This window comes from Coturnix japonica, chromosome 7, assembly GCF_054131305.1.
Source record: "Coturnix japonica strain WE chromosome 7, WE-NBRP24, whole genome shotgun sequence".
NCBI classification, from domain to species: Eukaryota; Metazoa; Chordata; class Aves; order Galliformes; family Phasianidae; genus Coturnix; species Coturnix japonica.
Genome location: NC_140669.1, coordinates 19160851 through 19179760, shown reverse-complemented (window position 1 = coordinate 19179760; position 18910 = coordinate 19160851). Strand labels below are relative to the sequence as shown.

The following is an 18910-nucleotide window of genomic DNA, read 5'->3' as shown; positions in this document are numbered from 1 at the left end:
GCTGCTTTCATTTTCCCTGCTACATCCTGCTGGTCACCTGCCTGTGAGCTGCTCAGCTCAGAACGCACCCAGCTTCTGGAAAACCCAGCTGTCAGCAGACTGACTGTAAATGATTTAACCAGATGGTTCCCAAGCCACGCTGGTACTAGAAACCTAAAAGATTTAAAGTTGATTTTAAAAATACAAAGTTCGTTTGAATGCTTTTGCTTTTTCCGTGGACACCTTCCTCATTTCTCTGGAGGCAAGATTACCTGTAAGCTGCTGGCAATGGTTATGTTTAAAGTCTTCATGGGAAAAGGTAGTGTGAAATACATTCATCTTTGACACTTGCTTTCTGCCAAGTAAGGGGATTTAAATCACTAAACTAAAATGGATTTAGCTTATAACCAGGCAGCTATGTTTTTCACTATTGTTTTCATACATATTGTTAAACATCAGATATACCTGTACACTAGGTTACCATAATTATGCACTATACCCATTTCAAAATTAGTTCCAGCTAGTTAGCTTCTCTGCAAGACAATTCACACTGCCAATTGAGAATTCAACCTCGTTCGATGATGGATTCGTATAAACAGCAAAATCCATTATTTATACACTGTAGGAAAATAAACTCTGGCTGGCCGGGGATATGAAGCATGTGAAGGGTTTTCATTTTAGATGGCTGGAATTTTAAACTCAAGCAGCTTTTAATCAACATACCATTGAAAACAAATTTCAGCAATCGCACTTTTTATTCAGCAGCAGTACAATGTAACTGAAAATAGAATCTCCAAAAGCTTTATGGTCTATTACTCAACATGTGCTTATAATAAATTAGATGTAAATAGCATTTATTGTGTAACAGGAAAAGCAAGAATAGATGACCAATTTCAATAAGCTGGCAGGGCTGAGAAGGCGGCCATTTCTGCCCCACTGGTCTGAAATAATTTCTATAATTCGAATATTTACATGTATCATTGTTCTCTATTATTATCAAGTCACAGTAGCATCCAGACACTCGAGACCTGTCGTATATTGTTTTTCAAAAGCTAATGCCAGTCATCTGGTTTATGAAGTAGGCACCACAAGACTTTAACTATTAATGTAGACATCAAAATAAAAGTTCGCTGAAATAGAGTGGAGTTCCTTCTCTTCAATCTGCAGAGAAAAAAAGAAGACAAGCTGGTTTTATTTGTGGCTCTGAAGACTTTTATATTCTTTATGTTCTAGGTGAAGACAGCCCTGAAGCACACACATCCAACAGAATGACCGTGATATGGACTACAGTTCTTCATGCTGACAGCATCAGAAGAAAGAAGAAACTGTGATGAATTCACCCTGTGTCCTCTACCACCTACCCCCTTTAACCCCTGCCTTACATCCTCATCCTGCACCTCTGGAAGCTCATTTGTTAGTGCAATGCCATGGGTTCTCTTAATGACTCAACTCAGGGTGCTGGTTGGAGGCTGCTGGGTGCTCCCTCCATATAATATGTGTCCTAGCCCAGGCTGAGGGGGCAAATCTGCTCCCTCTAGACTCTGTATCCATGTGAGCAGAATGTCAAAACATTTGTTGAAAAAGTTTGTGAAGAATTGCTGCTGAGTTATTCAGAGCAGGCTACTGATGATAAGACCATGAATGGGAACAAAATACCTCACTGGCACAGCACAAGAATTAATCATCTTGAATCATAATAATTTATCATAGGAAAAGAAAAAAACAAAACACTGAGATTCAAAGGCAATTTTACAGGAGTGCTTATCCTGACAGAAGTGGCATGTGGAGCTGTGGGTATTATAGCAAGCAGCATGGGAGGTGCCAGCCTATGGGAAATGTGCACGCAACTATCCGAAGGGCATGCACTAAAAAGTAAAACATTCAGATGAACTTTCCAGCCAAACATAGGCAGTACTGTAGCTGATGGCAAGTGTTTACCTGGCAGGAAAGCAGTATGTGCTACTTGACGTTGGACAGTGATGCACAAACCAATGCAGTACAACAATCTAAGTCATTTACAGTGACAGAAAAGCCAAAGGAAGAAGACAGAGGCCCATTACTGGGTAAAAGTATGTCCGTTTTACAGCTTCCTCAGGAGAAGGAAAGGAGAAAAAAAGCTTAAGAAAAATCTCAGGATTTTCCATAACATAGTGACAAATGGCACCTTTTCCAGTTTGTTAGCTATTATATATATCTCCAGTAGGGAAAGGATCAGTGGTACATATTTATCTTTCTCCATTTACCTTAGGATGAAAGTCTGTAGAAAGGTATGTGTGCCTTTTAGCACAAGGTGGCTGGTGCTGTATATTCCCTGCATTTGTTGCCATTATGGAGGAAAAAAATTGCATGGGATTTTGTTTAAAAGGAATGGAAAGGTGATTAACCCTGTGTTGAATAATATTACTGAGAAGAACATGGGGTGGTTAGCTAGGCATGGATAAACCCTCGAGAAAGGCATGAGGATATTCTGCATTGCCTGAAAATGAAAAGCGACACAGGAAGATCTAAGACTCATCACAGGTGCCAAAATGAAACTAAATCAAGCCAAACCTCAAAAGGTTCCTCAAAAGCAAAGCAGGCTTTGCTTTACATAGGCTGGAAAAACAAAACCACGTACCCTATGCTATTTTTCTTTCTTTGCTGAGCTAGCCTAAATAGAAGATATTACAGATGAGTGTATGTGTCAAAAGCATTGGATAAGTTGGGATGCAGCTGACATAAGTGTAAGTGACAGCGACATTATTTAGTTTAAGTAGTTTGCAGTTAAGTATAGACTCAGACATAATCTTGCCAATGGAACGGTTCCCACCCTAATATGTGAGTAAGAAATGGTGCCAGATTAATAAACAGCTTATTGAAGAGAAGCCAGAGCCGGAGCCTGATCCACATTTAGAGCAACTGAGTTTGAGAGCAGCATCAGTGATGCATGGAGCTGTCACCTGAGGATGTTTTTTCCTACAGAAAACTGATATTCAGACTAGCTGCATTATTAGACACCAGAGACTTGTAGAAATAAAAGGTGGGATAGCAAGGCAAACTCCTCGGTTAAACTCCCTGTTCAGGCCGCCGGCTGAGCATAAGGCGGATGGTGCAGAGGGGCTATGCCGGCCTCAAGGGGGGTTTTGCTTTCACTCTAGAGCAGCTCGGCCCTGCACACGCCGTGCCCTCGCCATTCCGCCATGACGCCGCTGGGTGTCGCCCACGCTGAGGCCGCGGCGCGGAGGCGGGGCGCGTGGCGCTGCACAAAAGGAGCGGCGGCCTTGTTGTGGTCACCGCCATCTTGGCTCGCCGCCTCTCGTTGTGGGGTGGGAGGAGGCGGGGCGAAGCGGCCGCCCTAAGGCGAGGTTTAACCCTGCGGATAATGTGCGTCAGGATGCGTCTTGTCCTTTAACGGCGCACTTGGCGGCGTAGCAACACCGTCAGGGTGGGCGGCTGAGGGAAAGTCTTGCCCACGGTTTTGCATGAGAGGAGGAGCCTTGCAACGTTATTGCGGGTTTGAGGAGCAGTTGGTGGCACAAAGGAATGCAGCGTGCAGAGCGTGCTGGAGGCTCTGCGAGCAGCTGACGTGATTTGCTGGGAAATTGAATTTGGGGGCACAGTGCAAATCAAATCAGGGACAGAAAAGTGATAAGAATGCTGAGCAAGGGCTTGTGCTGGGAAGCACGGATGAAGACTGATTTTGCAGCTGTAGGAATGGCAGAGCATGCCCAGCTGCCTGAAAACCAAAATCAAGAGGTGAGGAGGTACTGGAAAGCACAAATATCCAGGGTTGGCCTTGGTTTCTTTCCTGGGTTCCAGCAGACCATGCTGGGGAAATTAGCACATGTCCCTGGTCCTTTCACATAGCTCAAACCTTGCTGTGTGCTGCCCAAGGCTGGGTATGGAAGGTGCCTCTGGTGAGCATGTGTGATGGCGATGCTTGATGCCCATCCCTAGAGCAGCACTATGGACCACAAGGCATGGCACAGCAGGTTCAGGTTCATCACAGCACTATGAATATGTCAGTTATTGGGAAAGGGGCAGCATTGGCTGGGGCTCTTGATTAGCAGCACACCACACAGCTAGATAGGTTCCCGTGACACTGCTGTTTGCAGCAGCTCACATGCATGGGAGTACTGCAGATGCTTTATGAAGTACAGTGAAGAGAAATGGAAGTTAGGAGATGAGGAGTGACTCACTGTGACAACTGCATGCAAAGGTGAAAGGTACTCAACACCTTAGCCTAGAAAAGAGCTCAAATCTGCTTGATGTAAACTTGAGTGTAGGTGTTTTGATGTTAAAAGGTAGACTCCAGATAGGTGTAACAGGCCACGGGGAGACATCAAATGTGTGCCTGAAGGAATCCGTGGATACATTATTTTTCCCTTGTTTTTAGTTTTATTTAATTTGCCATATGCAATAGCTTTACAGGATTCCATGTTTTGAGAATGAGTAATGGATGTTCTAAACCCTGATGTAGAAAATGTGCTGGAGTCTCTTAAATTGCTGTGTGCGTTTTGTGTTGTGCCCCAACACCAGTAAAGACACAAAGAGTGATCATTCACCCAAGGTGTGTCCATCTTGAATCAAAGCAAACTGTGGCAGGTAGGATGGCTCTCCTGTACTTCTGATAACCCAGCCAGTATGGTACTGATAATGGTACTGGTGACAGAAGGCTTTAAGCAAGATAATATCTGTCTGTTTTATATGGGTAACCATCAGTTGATAACACATTCAGGCTGCTGAACTGAATTGGTGCAGACGAGTGAGATTCCTTTGCTGTCAGCCTGCAGTTGTAGCCATTGCCCTGGTCACAGTTGTTCTAAATAAAATCACAGATGTCAAAGTCTTCCTCTGCTTTGCTCCTAGTAGCAGAACAGAGCTTGTAGCAGCTGAGTTTCTGGTGCTTTCAAGCTGATTTTGAAGGCGATATAAAAATAAGTTGTTTGTTTAAGCTGAAGTAAGCAGAGAAGGAAGTCTTTCACGCAAATGGTAAAGATCCTCAATTCAGGCCCTTTAATGTAGCAGAAAAGAGTCATAAAAGTCTCCGTTTTGCAGTAAAAGGATTCCTTTGATGTAGAGAATGTGGAATAAGCTTTGTAGGTTTATTCTAAACTCCAGTACAAGGTACATGTGCTGAGGAGCATGTGTTCTAGATGGAGGTGCTGTGGAGCACAGGCAGCTTCATGGCCCCTCGGAGGAAGGAATGTAGAGAGGCTTGTGGTATTTAGTTTAGTCTCTGCATGACTAAGGCAAGATAGCAGACTTACTAGAGGCTTCATATTAACACTGTGCAGTGGGGAATTTTGCTAAGGCACCTTGCACTTAATTTTTAAATCTCAATAATTTCGTATATTTTATTTAAAAATAGCAAAAATCTCAGCAGCACCCATGTTCCTGAAGCAATTGCAGCTCATTCATGCAGAAACCTTTTCAGTATCAAGTTGAATTCAAAGGAGCTTGTTTTCCCACTTTATTCGGTTTGTATTCAGTGCAACTATTCTGGTCTTTTTATAATCCTTTTTTATTCTGTGTTCTGCTAGCTGCATGTTTCAAGTAAATGGAGTGTCTTTTGTGTTCTGTTTTGGAGAACTTTGTTTTCCCAAAATTTAGAATGTTGCATATCTTTTCTTAATCTCACAGGTAAAATCATTTCTGTTGGAATGCAGCTGGCCCACCTTCCTTATTCTCTAAGCCATCTTAGAGGGTAAAGGGGCTATGAACTTTGCAGAGGTTCACAAGTAGCACCTGACATCCCAGCAGTCTGCAATAGGCAAGGTATGGTTCAACTGGGCTGGACTGGTTTGGAAGCTGAATCCTCAAGTCACCCAGAAATGTTGGAGTCAGGGGCTCACTGCTCCACTCCCTGCCTTCCATTTCTTGGGGTTCAAATTAATCAGTATCTCTGTAGAAGAACAACAGTACCCTGGTTACGTGTCATAACCCTAATGTGAAAACAGCTTTCAGGACAGAAGAACAGACCTTAGGGGACTGTGGCCCTATCTGTGGTAGTGATGTGTTTTCAAAAGCCTATACTTTCATTAGCAAACCTGTTCAAATTCTGAATTGTCTATCAGTTTGAACTAGCCCAGTTCAGCTTCAGGAAAGAGATAGCTGCTGAAGCATGTATTTTCCACTTACGCAAAGCTCTAGCTTCAAACATGATGATGCTTTTCTGTCATCTGCTTCTTCAGCAATGGAATGTTCCACAGAAATAACTTGATGTGTGTGAATTTCCATTAAAGTGTATTACTCAGTGCACAAACATTTTTTCCTGAATTAGTCGGCAATGGTCCATATATGTGGTATAGAGGCAGTCCTGGTTATAGGAAGGAATCCTTCAAAAGTGAGAAATGTAACCACTTCAGTGTGGTAGAGAATGCTATGTAAAAATCATTTGCATTTCTGCCCCACGGTAATGCCCTTGTTTGAGTCTCTGCAAGGCAGCAGAGTAAGTGACGCAAAGCATCAAACTCATTTTTAGTATTTTACAAAATGTGCTGCTTTGTGCCAGTGGCAGAAAGGACAAGAGGAAAAAATTCTTCCATCAGGCTGCATGCGGGAGCTTCGTGATATATTTAGAAACAAGCAAATGACAGAAAAATGCAGAATATAGTTGAGGCCACTTATTAACACTTTGTCTGAGTGCAGAATAAGGAAAAATGCAAGTTTCTGCAGTGAACACATGAATATTTAACAAATCTGAATGAAGATAAATTGAGGAAATCTTTCTATAAAGGCAAACAAATACATCTTTATTCTTTATAACATAGGCAATAGCTTTGCACTTCACACGGCCAGCTATGCTTTATGTAATAGGGTGAATATGTATTGCTAACTGTGGGGAAGCTGTTGAATTGAGAAAATACATTTTTAAATTTCCATAATGGAGGAAGGCAGCATGTCTGAGGTTACTAGCATTTTAGATTATTATTACTGAAGATATTTTTTACATCATTAGTTTTTAATATAGATGCTGCTTGCTTCTGTTTTACAATTCACTGTGGATGGGAGACTGAAGATACAGCCCTGGGTTGCTTGGAATGTAGTTCTGCTAGAACTAAGCAGATATTTCACAAATTTTTACACGTATCTGGTAGAAGCAATTGTTGACATCCTTCTCTTCCAGTCCATCTCCATATAAGACAAAAGCAACAAAATCAGTATATTTTTTTTAATAATATTTCCACTTGGGCAAATAAATTGTATTTCTGCACTGACATTTGCCAAGAGAAAGAGAACGTTATCTAACAGTTTATAGCAAGGATCTGAGTGCATTTCTTGACCTCTCTTTTGCATTCCCACACAGATGCAGCATGGGTTTGTTTGTTTTCTTTTTTTCCCAAAAGAGAGGTGTGTGTATTGCAGAGATTCTATCACATAAAGCTGCTGTATGAAGTTTGTCCACTAGGTGGTCCTTAAAGACATTTTTAAGCAGATTGGTTCAGGTTTTCATCCTGTGTATGGAGTCCTTCTTAAAGCAGGTAATTCAATTAACAGCATAGCAAGGCAGCTTACAGAAGCAAATCCCTGTCTACATGAAGAAATCCTCATGTGCAGCTCACGTACTCTGTTCATATTCTGGGGATGCTAAACACTTGGAAATAATGAGTTTGATTGGCATTGGGGTGATGCAGAGGAAAAGAAAAATATACCATCAAAAATAGACAAAATGACAATATACAGCACTGACAGTAAAATAACTGTTTTCATTTCTAGCACAGAACTTTTATTTTGAGACTACTGGAGATGAAATCTGGGAATCTACTGCCTGCCAAAGTCTTCCTGTAGAACATGGAGCTCCGTCACAATTGAGCTGGTGTGAAACTGCTTTGAGGTATGTGCAACAAAGGACTTCTCTAGACAGCTGCATCACACAGTGCCTCTTGTTCAGTTGCTTGTACTAGCTGGAAAGAAGCATCACCGCTATAGATGGCATGTGCAGATGAAGGAAACTCCTTACTATGAATGTTGTGGAATGAAATATGTTCTGATAACATCCACTACAAAAATAAATGAGATGTATCAAGAGCAATTTAAAAAAAAAATAAAAAATTGCACCATTCTGAACTTCAGGTATGACAAAACTCAAAGAAAAAATACAGCAATTTACACCCACCAAACAGGCAGTGATCAAGAGGATGAAGTAAAACTATTGATGTCCGTCTCATACATGCCAAATGCTCTTGTAATTAAATCTAATTTTACAGTAGATGCATTTTCCATGAGTTCAGTAAATAAATGTTAGAAGTTGAACTTCTCAAATGCATTTTTTAAAGTTATATTCTTATATTTTATGATAAAAAGGGAAACTGTGAGTCCGTGAAATAGATCTGCAGACATTATGTTCCTTTTTTATTATATTGCTGTAATTTTTTTAGTGTGGTAATTGTAAATTTCTAAATACGTTGTTCTAAGTTCCATATCCATTTTTGACTTAGTTCTGATTTCAAGTGTGTAAAGTATGATTCCATTAGTCATTATCGATTTATATAAAACATAGCATGGTCTCTTTGTTAATGAAAGGAAAAAATAAGAATGAAGTTATAGAACGTAATGACGTTTAGAAATGAGGTTGCTTCATTTTATAGCAGTTTTGCTGAAAAAGGTAAGCTACTCCTTCTTTATTACCAATTGCAACTGCTGTCTTTTTTGGGTGATCTGAAACTCGTTAAAGGCAACTGTATTAGCTACCTGTTGTCCTTGCAGTAGTGACTTGGTGTTCCAATCCTTTTGTGAGCAGGGCTTCTTGCTGTAAACCAGTAAATTTGCTTAGGTATTAGAAGAAAGAAGTTACTTCTGTAATAGGGAAATGGAAGCATCATACAGAGAGTAAAAGGCAGGATTGTTTTTCTTACTGCCACTTCTGATACCATCTGAGCTAAGAAGTTGAGTCTAGTTATAATATTTTCCCCATACGTTTGACAAGCTTAGGGAGAAATCAACGCTTGTTTCAGCAATTTTTTTGGTAGTACTTACTAGTTAACTGATACACCTTCAGTGTTCAGTGCGAGTGTTTTTGAAGGCATAGCAAGCTACACCATCCTGTGGGTGAGGTTTAGGTTGGAAGAATTATTTAAGTTGGCATTGACTCAAGACTCGGGTTTGCACTGGGCTTATAGGAGGTATCTATTCATGCAACTTGTACTTTACAATGGTTGACTTCTTGAAGGAAAACTGATAAGCATTGATCAAAAGAACTACAAAGGTAAATCCAACAGAATCACTTTCAATTTTTGATGTTCTGGTACAATGTATTCAAAGTAAAAGCATCATAGTGAAATGAAAAAAGAAACAAGTCACAGAAAATAAATAAAAACACTTCTTCACTTTCTTGTCTGCAACAGAAGTATTGCTCCCTATTTGTTCAAATCTTAATGTAGTAAAAACAAGGTACAGCCTTTAGTACAACAGTCTTTTTGCATTAAGCTTCTGAACAGAGAACTGTTCTCCAACTCCAGCTTCTAATTTCCTCTTCCTGTCCCATATATAAAACAGCTGGGTGCGGTTGTCTGATGAGACCAGCTGCCTTGGTCTCCTGGACAATTTACCCCTTCCTGCCCCTCATTCGAGTTTCGCTGTGTGTAGGGGGCAAGAAGCAAGGTGAAAACTTTTGGTCTGGTTTCTCATGGCTGTTTTAATCCTGACATTTCTAAGTCTCTTAGAAACCAAGAAAGTAGTATGTTGATTCTATCAGAAAAACTGAAAAGAAGGAGGAGGAACTTAAGGCGTATGTAGGGAGAAGCTTCTGAGCCAAAGCTGTAAAAGGGGGTCTTTGTAACTTCATCTTACTGCAACAGAAAGCTACTTTAGTTACATAAGTTACAGAAAATGTAATCTAGTTATGGCACAGAGATGTCCCACAGAAGACTAGAAAAAAGAATCTGAGCATCTGTCACGAGGATCAGTTAAAGAAATGAGGTGATTGAGCTGAGGCAGTACTAATGAGAGTGTGAGACAGTAAGTGTTTGAACATATGCTGTGAAGTGCTTAAGAATAATACATAGAATGAAAATGGAGTGAATGTGAGATATGTCTAGGAAATAATCATTTGAAGTGCTAATGACTGCATCTTCATTGAATGTGAAGAGGAAGACGAGATTGGAAAGGATCTTTCATGGAAGTGGTATCAAAAAAACTATGTAGTGGTGTTAATACTACGGAATGAGCTTAGAGATGAAAGGAAAAGTTAACTGTGGTGTTACTGTATATTGTATTGATACAAAAATTGAAACTTGATATTGTTCTGAGGTGGTTCTCCATTTTGTTTTGTGGGGCTTGTTTGGTTGAGTGAGGTGTTATTGGATTTTTTTTTATTATTGTTGTTTTTAGGATGAAGATTTATCTGTATTTTCCTTAGAAAAGTTTATGGAGGAGAGAGGGGGGGAAGGGGAAGGGCAGGGACTTTTGGGAAATCTCAGGAGAAGGAATAGGAGGAGGTCATGGGGTGCCTGGAGGATAACTTGTCTTCTATAGGCACTAAATGGAGGAGACCTGGGGAACAATCATTGAAAGCAAAGTAGTGAACAGATAAGAGGAAGATCAAGTCATGTCCTATCAAGCCTCTTCTGCGAAATTGATGCAGTCTTGTGCAGTGGAAAGAGTAGTAGAGACAGGCAAGGATCTGAGTTGTGGTCACTAAGGTTTACAGTCAATAAACTTCATTTCTGCTGGGAGAAGACCAAGAGAGGAGAACAGGTTTTAGGTGGGGAAAGCCATTCTGTCCACAGACTCTTGCCAAAGACATTCCTGAACACTAGAGCACGGGTGGAGGAAGCAGATGTTTGAGGGACTTGGCAAAGTAGATGAAAATGTTGAGGCACAGAAGAGCTGAGAGGGGGAAGGAGTGAGCAGCACACAGTGAGAATCCTCCTCAGTTTTGAGGGGTCCTGAGAACAAATCCAAAACTGCCTGCCCTTTGCTGACTCTAGGCAGGTCTTGCTTTTGAAAAATGTCCATTAGGAAAAGGAGCAACAGGCATCCCAATATAACAAGGCAACATTTGTCTGGGAAAACAATTGGAAGGATAATCTTATAACTGTCATTGCTACCAATTGTATTAATAGCAAAGAGAGCCACATTGGGGTGTTTGGGGAGAGAAGGAATCCAGAGAATGCTGTTTGACTCCTGGGCTTCTCAGCAGCCTCCCATTGCCGGGGGTTGCTAACTGAGCAGAGGGAAAAAGAGAAAGGAATCCTGCCAGCTTCAGGCAAGTGTGATAGGGTAGAAATGAGCAAGGACTTAAAACCAAAAGCAAGAGCATCCAGTAGTCAATAAGTTATTTTTCTCACCTTGTGAAGTGTCCTGCTAGTCAATAGTAGCCTAGTTATGGGAAAAGCTAAATAACCATGGTTGCTGCTGATAAGCTTGCCTCTACAAAATAACAGAAAAATGGCCTTTACTGACATAGTAGAATTGTTCTTTACTTTTTTTCCTGTTTCACAATGTGATGGTATTCCTCAGCAACATGTTTCCCATCAAACATGGATTCCCATTTTATGAACTCTTCCTCGTTTTAGTAAAAGAATCATGATTTGGCAAGATTTTCTAGCACAAAAGTTAGATCTGGCAAGCACATCTGTAAACATTCAGCTCTGCTCGACTCAGGGGAGTTCCATCTGTGAATGTTACATCTAGGAGTCAGATGCTGAGATGGGGCAGGATATTCTCAGCACCTATTTATAGAGGAATGTATGAAGTACTATAAAACCCACCACGTGTGACCAAAACTGCATGACCCAAATACTGAACATGCAAATGCATTCACATGCAAACAGCTTAAAAACTAGTATAATAGAACATAAAGGCACCTTCACAAAACGTATCGAGTCCCTTGTCATTTCACATTTCATCCAGTATGGACAGGCCACTTTATCCCTTATGTTGCTGGACTGTAATCAAACGTACCATCACACGTGAAAGGATGATGCTCTTCTGAGGAGAGAAGCCTTTTGTGTATTCACTTTGCATTCTTTAAGATGTGCAGACCAAAATAATGAAAGGCATCTCAGACTGTTTTTCATGTGAGGATTCAGTGTGTCTCACAGAATTTCTTATTCCGTGGTCCTATGTTATGCTTCTTATTGTTTAGTCCCAAATATCCTCTAATACATCAATGTTTTTGTTTAAAGTTAATTTAAACAAATAATGATCTATAATAATAGTTTAATAATTTAAGAGCCAGTTTCAAGTTAAGGCTGGGGACTCACCAATGCCTGGCAGAATGAATCTCGTTGTGGTCTGTGATGTGAGGTTCATGTATTCATGTTGAGATCTGTCGTGTAATGCCTCCACAAAGCATTATAGGATAGAACCAGGGCCACGGCCTCGCTCATCCTTGGAACTGCAATCACAGAGGAATTGCTGTAGTGCTGCTACCTTCAACTTGGTGAGCTGGAGCATAGGCTTGTTAAGGCATTTTGCATGCTAGGCAAGTTTGGATGACAGCATGGGTTCGGACTTGAAATATAAGTGAGACTGGGGTGCCTCTGGGTCCTCCCTGTGTATATGTGTTTTGCATAGTATGCCATTTTCAATGAGGAACTCCCCCCAAAACAGATATACGGCCTGACACTTAGAAGAGTGGCAGACAAGCCTTTGGAGTCAGCTAAAACGTTTGTGGGAGTCTGGAAGCACTTTAGAGGCTGATAGATAAGAAGTTAGAAACATCTGAAGCTTTGAGGAGGAAAACAAGATTTATGGTGACTATGAAGAGCAGGAAATCGAAACTGTTAAGAAACCAGCTTCAGGTCATCATAAAGTTCTGATCCCTAGTTTCACATTAAGGAACAGAATGCTACTAGAAAATCCTGCCTGCGGTAATAAATAAAATTAATAATTAGCTACTATATACTGCTTTTCATCTATAGATCTCTGTGATAAGAAGAACATAGTGAAAGTCTAATTTATTGCAACTAAATAGTTGACTGTTAAACATTTCTTTTTGTGAGACTGTAAATTGTACCTGTTGACATAAGCTCAATCTTTGCTGCTTTCTGGGCTGGATTGCTTCATCATTTGGAATTAACTCCTTGCAGACATTTACAAGAGTTACTGTTTCTTGCATGTTTGTTATGAAAAGGGGAAATCCCAAAAGAGAGAAAGAGAAATGAATTGGCAAAATGCTTTGGTGCTAATTGTAAGCATGGCCACATTTATTGTTACACAAGTCAATTAGGACTGTGTTTTCCTCTTAATTGAGGAAATCTGCTGTTTGTTTCTTTCTTTTTCTGCAGAGTTAGTTCCTAGAACATGCCATATTTCCATCACATCATTTGTCTGCTACTGTAGGAAACATATTTATTATTTGTACTAACTGAAAATGTAAGACTGTGTTACGAGGTATGCCTACTGTATATCTTCTAATATAAGTAATAAATTCTGAAGGGCCTGTTGAAATAAAACACTATTGAGAAGTCTTGTATTACTTACAGGCTTTGGTATTTGCCCTCTGTTCAACTACATAGATTTTTGGCTTTAATTCTGAAAAATGATAAATAATTTGGAGCTCCTTTCTTTTCATTGTCCCAGCAGGACACCTTTCACGTGAGCTTGGGTTCACTTTCAGATTTGCTTTACGTTGAATGAGGTTCTTTACAAAAGTAGTTGCCTGAATTATGAGCTAGTGTTGCAGTGCACATTTGTGTTATGTATATTTATATATGGTACATGTTTAAAAAAAAAAAAAAAAAAGACTTGAAAAACTAAAAGAAAAAAAGAGTAATGCTGTAATTTGTGACTGACAGTGTTTTGTTACACTGAAAGTGCGAAGAAGGCATGCAACATTAGAACACTGCCTTGGTTCTGTTCTGTGAGAAATGAAAAGGCTGTCCTTTAGAATAGTTTGTTTGGACACTTAGTGGACAGAATGTCCCTAAATGTAGCCAGAAGCTCCACTTGTTGAAGTAGGCTGTAACTTATGTGCTGAGATAGACCTGATGTGTGATGGCAGAAAAGTAGGCTGGTGACTCTGAGCTGCTGAAGCTTCGACTCAGAAAATTGTGGAGAAAAGGCAGATGGAAGCATGAGTTCAAATGTTTGATTTACATAAGCTATTGGTATTTTTGCCAGATTTCCTTTTAAAGTCTGATGGAAGTCATATGAAGATGTATATCATCTTTTTGAATTAAATGTGACATGAATACTGGCTGGTGACAGTGCTCAGGCTTATTGCGGCCTTGATCCAAAGCCAAGCAGATGTTTATGAAGAGTTCAGATACAAATAAACTTTGAAGCTCTGAGTCACATTAGTGAAATAAAGGTGGGCTGATGTGCTTCGTCCAGGGAGGCCTTCTAAATCATTAGACCAGAGAATTTCCCTGGCCCCTCAGTGAGGTCATCCTGGCAACCAAAAGGTCTGGGCTAACAAGGATAGCCCTCGACTGCTTTTACTTGGTGAGGAAGAACTAACTAGAAGGAGTAAGAGGGGCAGGGTAGAACGGAGAAGTGGAATGTTTGTTGTTGGAACAAAAGGAGAGGGACTGCAGTGAGCCATACTGCTTTAGTGATCTTTTTATGGGAGGGGAGAGAAGGGATTTCTAAAAATAGTCAGATATGGTTGTCCAGTACTGGCTTTTGTTACCATCACCCACTTGAGTTCTGCTTTCAAGATTTATTATATCACTCTTAAATCTCTTGGAGTCATTACAATCTTGCCTTTCATCTCGTCTGTATATAAATAATTGATCATCATAAGGATTGAAAACTGTGGAAATGAAGACAGCTTAACACAGATATTCTTTATGACATCAATTATAAGGGGAATCATTTGATGAGAACAGAGAATATTTCAAATGGTACAATAATGCTGGCTTCTAAAATTACTTTGTATTTGAAATGAAATGTGTACGCTGATTGGTTCTGTTGCCAGTTTATGGAGAAAGTATATTATGGTTCAATGAAAAGGATGGTTAATTATCTGCACGCAGGGCTAGCTTCACCCCTCCCTGCTTCTCTTCCGCTCTCCTACAACTCTTTTAAAGTAGCTGTGTACAAGTGGAGTAATGCAGTGGTGAATCAGGCCTCTGTTTTGTAAGTAATTTATTGCAAGCATTTGCAGTACTGAGAGGGGAAACATTCAGGCGTGTTCATTGTTGAGATTTAAGCTCCTGGAGCTGCGTTCAGCTGGCAGCAGTCGCATGTCACAGGGTTAGACACTGAGCACAGCAGCTATGACAGTAGCTGAACATGTTTATTGTATTAAAACTGGGTAAAATAGTAAAATACTGTAAACAGTACCATTAAGTGTGCTGAAAGGAAGTTGAAGTTCAAGTGATTTTTATTTTTTTTTTTGGATGCTTTATGTAGTGTTGACTGTTAAACTTACACATTTGATTAAATGGAGAAGGCACTTCCTCTCCCATTTGTTAGTTGCCACCTTGATGATCCATGTCATTTCCCCATTCATACACTTGCAGGTGACGTGTGTCTTAAATCAGTATTCAAACTACTGAGGGAACCACAAGCAAAGTGTAGAAGTATTCATGGCATGCTAGGAAGTGCTCCTGGTTGTCTGGGGCGCTCATCTTCAGCTGCCAGGAGCGTGCTGAACATGTGCAGGACTACAAGTGCCATCTTATATAACATGTCAGTGGAAGGAGGGGTGTGTCAGAAACTGCTTTAACCTGCACGAACAAGTGGTAATGACTCCTGTAGTGGGGACTGAAAAGAATTAATCTCAATTGTAATGTGTTAAGAACTTGGTTTTATGAGCCATTTCTGGAACTAGATATCATCAAACAGAAAAACTTGGCACAATTGTTTTTAGTGGACAGTCCCAAGAAATGATAGGAATTAAGCAGTGAAAGCAGAGTTAAAGAACATTCCAATTAGCATGAGTGAGAAAGGCAGCGTTAACTCCAGGTGTGTTTTGCGTGGCATATTCAGAACTATTTCTCACTTCAAATACATCATGTATCTGTTCCATTGCCATCTCATGCAAGTCCTTTTTGCCACAGGGTTGGTGTGGTTATACCTTGTAACTGTTTGTAGAGCTGGGATGAGAGAAATTGAAAACTAAATTTATGACAAAAATTCATGGTGATAGCTTAAACCTTAGCATTTGTTTTGCTGAGGATCCAATTCAAAAAATACCACAGCGTGTGCTTTGAAATCAGCTAATTTTCAAACTGAAGTATTTCAGTACCTTTTTCTTTTTTTTTTTTTTCCAGGGATAACAGATGAACAATTCATTTTTTAATCATGGTGGGTTCTCTTTGTGTCCTTTGACTTCCAACCAGAATTATCACAGTATCTTCTAATAGGTTTTCTTATTGTTATTTATTTCTTTTGAGTAGTTGCAGAAGCCCATCTTGCTTATGCCATCTGAGTAGTATTAAGGATAGGTGCAAAACCATTGTTTTGCAGTTAGAACTGTGCAGGAATATTCAGACAGCTCTTTGATCAGACTTTTGCTTCCAGACAGGTTTTTGAGAGATCATAAAAGACTCTGCATCTCCCAATTTCAAGTGATGCTTAAAAGGCAAGAGAAGACTATATAGTTCACAGTGAGTTGGGAATAATGACCCACAGTTGTGTGTGGGTAGGTTTAGCATGAACGACTCCAAGTTTTATTATCCATTTAATGATTTCATTTATTCCGACTTTTTAGAGCTTCTCTTCCTCTACTTTTGTTATATTTTGGTGGTGAACATATCTACATTACAACAGCCTGAAGAATGCATGCGTTGCGTCTTAATCCTGGTAGATGATGGAAGTTTGCACAGCAAACAGAAGTTCAGAGACAGAATGGACAGCAGCATGGGTTGCATATACTGACTGGGAAGCAGCATCCATTTTGAACATCACTTAATTGCACATTTTTCCAGACCAGGTTTGCACAAACCAGACTGAATACATTTCCAGGTTTTGGTACCACACCATCATGTTGAAGAGTTGAATTGTAATTTTACATAAGAGAGACAAATGCCTGTAATTAATGATAGGATTTCATTTCCAAGGGTTTGTGATTGCTTTGAGGAGTTAATGAGAACCACAGAGTGTAACACAATATCTTGTTGATTTAGACAGTAGTTTGTTTTCTGTATTCTTTCATTTGAGAGACACTCAGGTATGAACAGATGTGCAGATGTTAGTCTGGTGTGCGGTGTGCCCGGAGGGAGAAGCGTAGATCAGGGATGATTTTTAAAACATTTCTTTTTAAGGTGTGGGATGTAATACCTTTAGGGGTTATCTTTCTGAAACTTCTAGATGACATTTCTAAACAGCTACTGAGAAAACAAGTCCTTCCATTTAAATAATATCAAAAGGAAGCTGTGCCTAAGAGGTAACAAAGTTCTATTCCCACTGCTGACAGATGTAATTTTTATTTGCTATTTTGGAAAATGCTTGAAGTTGTTTTTCCTTTCCCAGTCATAGCAGTGTCCTTTGGGAAAACAAGTATGATGCTCTTAAATTTTTTTTCCTTGCAGTTACTGACTCCTTCAGTTAAAGGTGAAATGTTATAGGTGAGGAAGCAGTAACATTTTTCATTGATTATGAGTAGAGGTGAACATTCATGTTCTAAGGAAATAATAAGGTTTGTTTATTCAAATTCAAGGACAAGTTATATCTGTCAGCACTAATTACTGAACTTTTCCAGCTATTTCTTAAGTAGTTATATTAATCTAGTTCTAATAATGCAACCTATTAATGTTTAGCAGTTTCTGACCCCTGGATTTATTTGTGCTTTCTAAGACCTAGCACTATATTCTCCATTGCAGTGATTAATGTGAGACCAAATCACAGACTGAGACATCACTGTATGTGATTTCAGGTTACCAACTATAGTATGCTTTATTTCTTATTTATTATTTAGGGTTTTGCTGTGTAGTTGATTAGTAACATAAAACGTGAAATACCTGTGTATGTGTGGGTACATGCATACAAGTGCTTAGCAGGTTCTTTTATTGTTTGAACTGAGTGATGTTTTATATGTCTGTCAGAATGACAGCAGAAATAGGTGGGTGGAATCTGCTACTACTGTGCATGGCCTCTATTTCATCTCAGTCATGTGTAAAAGTGTGGTGTAGGAGCAAGGATTCAAAGGTGTGTTCTAGATTAAAACTATTAATAGTTGTGAAGAATTTGGGAAAGTCTGTCCAGTATAAATTTCAGCATTGCCGTAATGTTCATTAATAGCTTTTGAAGCTGAACAATTCTATCAACAACTTGTGCACTTAGAAAGATACGAGGATTTAGTGATGGGTTGAATGAAGTTAATTCAACAAAATATTTAAAATTATAACTGAACTTGTAGACCTATTGGGCTAATAGAGCCAGCTGAAGAAAATGCTTCATCTTCCCAGAGTGTCCAGGTATCCATATAAAAGCGCAACTTTAGAGCTTCACTCTATAAAGAGTGAAGCTGAGTACCTTCATGGCAGAGCTTCTGGAATTATTTCACATTTTTCAGTTCTTGACCCATTAAAATATCAAGGAAAAAACAATCATTGTCTTCAAAGGGAGCAAGGCCAAACTAACACAGAATCTCCTGAAAGTTCCAAACTGGTAATTTCTTTTTTTTTTTTTTCATTCATTTTTGTGTTTAACTGAATACCTTGCAAGTTTTGTTTTTTTGTTGTTGTTTTTGGTGTGTTGTTTTTATTACAAAGCTGCACTGAACATCACTGTGTTAGTCTGTAGTACATGGTCCTTAGTAATTACCAAGTATGCATCATACAGCCTTTGAAAAGCCACTTATTTCTTCTGGTAGGTTTCTGATTCAGCTGTCTTAACATGCTGTTCTGTTTCTCCCTCTTACAAGTCTGTATAAACCCTGCTGCTTGATGTGTTTGTGTACAGCCACATGTGCACATCTGTATGAAGCAACATGATGAGGACAACCTCATGCTTATTAGCATGGCTGTCTTCAGATTGAAAAATACTTTCTGGAGGTTCATTTCTTAGCATTGGCTTCCTGATTTCTTGCTTACTAAATCATGTAGCGTTTATG

General features: G+C 39.6%; 1 protein-coding gene across 17 annotated transcripts in view; it reads left to right on the top strand.

Annotated features, from left to right (window-relative positions):
• LOC107316667 (uncharacterized) overlaps positions 1 to 18910 on the top strand; it is a 365025-nt gene that overhangs the window by 269592 nt on the left and 76523 nt on the right. For 15 of the 17 annotated variants that reach the window (XR_014948026.1, XR_014948025.1, XR_014948029.1 and 12 more), the window contains 2 exons: positions 1213 to 5736; positions 7678 to 7795. The gene's annotated coding sequence lies outside the window, so the exon portion shown is untranslated. Of the gene's footprint in view, positions 1 to 1212; positions 5737 to 7677; positions 7796 to 18910 lie in introns of those variants that run through there. The other 2 variants (XR_014948022.1, XR_014948023.1) reach the window with 1 other exon arrangement.